Here is a 3,045-nt window from a genome sequence, read left to right as displayed (position 1 = left end):
GGTGTACTGATCGGAGATACGTTCTTTTGATAACCGAATTTTGGACTGATCGGAGTTATTATGGCATCTCTACTAACGTTTTTATTAGTAATAAATATACGTAACTCATGAATTAACTAACGTAACGAACTTCTATATTCATAGATTTTTAATACGTATATTAGATTTTTAATTACGTATTTTAATACCTTGCTCTTTAACCTAAAGTTTGAATTTTGTTCAAATTCTTTAAAAATGACCCCTTAATCCCAAAGGCCGTTAATTAGAATAAATAGCTCTTATGAAAGTACTAAAAAACCTTTGGCTAAAAGAGCGAGGTATTGACTAGGGGTAAACCCAATCATATACGTAATATTTTCTGTTCGTTTTAAGTTTTGATGTTTCTCCTTACTCTCAACTGAAAAACTTGTTTTTTTTTTATTTAATTTCTGATCTTTTTCTTTAATAATGTTGGGAAATCAGGTGCCCCCTTCATAGCAATGTCCCTTCCCCCATAAAAACTTCCTTCATGGAAATATCCTCCCCTATAACCTCCGACCCCCCCACCTACCAGAAAAAATCCCCTTTGAAAACGTCTGTATACTTCCCAATAACCAATACCATATGTAAACATTGGGTAAAGTTCACAACTTTCAGCCTTATTCCCTGGGACTTCGGGGGATTAAGTAAACCTAAAAGACATAGTTATTGTATTTTTCGACCATACTGAACAAAATGGCTATCTCAAAATTTGGATCGGGGTACTTTGGGGAAAAAATGAGGTTGGGAGGGGGCTTAGTTGCCCTCCATTTTTGGTCACTTAAAACGGGCACTAGAACTTTTAATTTAAGTTCTAATGATCCCTCCCACGATATTCTAGAACCGCTGGGTCGATTCGATCGCCCCTGAAAAAAAACAACAACAAAAAAAAAAAAAAACAACAAATAAACACACATCCGTGATCTTTCTTCTGGCAAAAAATGCAAAATTCGACATTTTTATAGATAGGTGCTTGAAACCTCTACAGTACGGTTCTCTGATACGCTGAATATGATGGTGTGATTTTCATTAGGTTCTATTACTTTTAGGGGGTCTTTTCTCCTTTTTTCTAAAATCAGCCAAATTTTCTCAGGGGCTTATCTTTTGATGGGTAAGACTAAACTTGATGAAACTTATATATTTGAAATCAGCATTCAAATCTGGTTCTTTTGATGTATCTATTGGTATCAAAATTTCAGAGGTATGGTTTCTTTTCCAAATGGTTTCTTTCCTTTGGTTTCTTTTCTATTTCGCATGATTTTGCCAGTTGCATTTATCTGCATTTCGCACAGAAGATCGAGTAGTTTTGTTGAGTTGAAAAATCGATCAAAGTAGAGTCTAGATCCGGGTGGGAGAGCTTGCGATAGTCTGAGTACGATTCTAGCTGCAAGGCCATGGCATCGCATACTTTCAGGAAGCGTATTGGCACCCTGATAAATCTCGAAGTCGAGTATTACTACTATTACTGCTACTAACCATTCACCGCAGCACCAAGTCGCCTGAGGCCAACACAGCTACGCACGCTCCTCCTCCACCCCAATCTACTCAAAGCCTCCCTTTTTACGCCCGCCCAAGATGTTCCCATTTCCTTTAAATCTTTCTTTATGACGTCCTCCCACCCCAAACGGGGACGACCTGCTTTCCGTTTAGCCCAAGATAGTTGGCCAAAAAGAACAATCTTTGGCAATCTGTCATCCTTCATCCACAAAACTTGCCCTAGCCACCTCAACCTTTCTTTCATTATAGCCCTAGAGAGCGGTATTGAACCACATTTTTCGTATAGCCTTTTGTTTGAAATACGGTTAGACAGCCGGGTACCCAGAGCAATCCTTAAGCAATTTCTCTGGAAAACATCTAGCAAATCTTAACCGGCTTTTCGGAGCGTCCATGCTTCAGAGCTATATTTGACCACTGTCATCACTGTAGCTTCTAATATTCTAATCTTAGTTTGCAGACTTATCTTCCTATTCTTCCAAACTTTTTTTAACTGTGAAAAAACCCCCTGAGTATTCTACTTTTAACGTCTTCACTTCTCCCACCATCTTTACTAATAATACTACCAAGGTAAGTGAAGATGCCCCCCTGATCAATCTTTTCATTACCAAACGTCACCTTTTCATCTTCACTTATTCCTAGCCTTAGTGACTTAGTCTTCTTAACATTAATTTTCAAAACAATTCTAGCATCCTTAACTCGCAAAACCTCTAAAACTTCATTCATTTTGCTCACACTTTCATCTAGGATGCTTAAATCATCAGCATAATCTAAGTCCAGGAGACTTTTTCCTCCCCATTTGATTCCGTGGTCTCCCATTGCCTTTCCTGCGCTCCTTAAAACAAAGTCCATCAAAAAATCCATATAAAGGGGGATAGAACACAACCCTGCTTAACTCCTGATTTAATACAAAACCAGCTACTAACCTCATTTCCTACCTTAACCGCAGTAGTGTTATTCTCGTATATAACACTAATCACTAATGTATTTTTCTGGTATTATAGGCAGCGCGCTAGCGCTGCCTAAGTAAAGAACGATGTGGGCACAATGTGTTTTTTTTTTTGCTTCTTTATACCCAGGCACTTCGTATCGAAGGAGTTGTCGTAGAAACTTCGGAAAGGGCTCATTCGATTGGAAATTGGAGTGGCTAGTGCCATTTTTAATAGTCGAAAGTGATTGGAGGGCAACTAGCCCCCCCCCGGCCCATCATTCCCCCCAATACATCCAATCAAAATTTTGAGATAGTCATTTTGTTCAGCGTAGTTGATTTCCAATATAAAATATGTTTTTGAGGAGGACACTCCCCCACAACCCTCAGGGCAAGGGTTTTAAGTTATGCCCTGGGGGCATATACGGTTTTTATAGAAGGTTTTGTCGTACAAACTTCAAAACAGGCTCATACGACTGGAAATTCAAAGGGCTAGTACCCTTTTCAATAGTCGAAAGTGATTGGAGGGCAACTAGCCCCCCCCACCACACCCAACCTTCCCCCATATACATCCAATCAAAATTTTGAGATAGTCATTTGGTTCA

The sequence above is a fragment of the Artemia sp. Qi Xiang Cuo genome, unplaced genomic scaffold (genome assembly GCF_049724085.1).
Source record: "Artemia sp. Qi Xiang Cuo unplaced genomic scaffold, ASM4972408v1 HiC_scaffold_32, whole genome shotgun sequence".
Classification (NCBI taxonomy): domain Eukaryota; kingdom Metazoa; phylum Arthropoda; class Branchiopoda; order Anostraca; family Artemiidae; genus Artemia; species Artemia sp. Qi Xiang Cuo.
Note: the sequence above shows the minus strand (reverse complement) of the source record.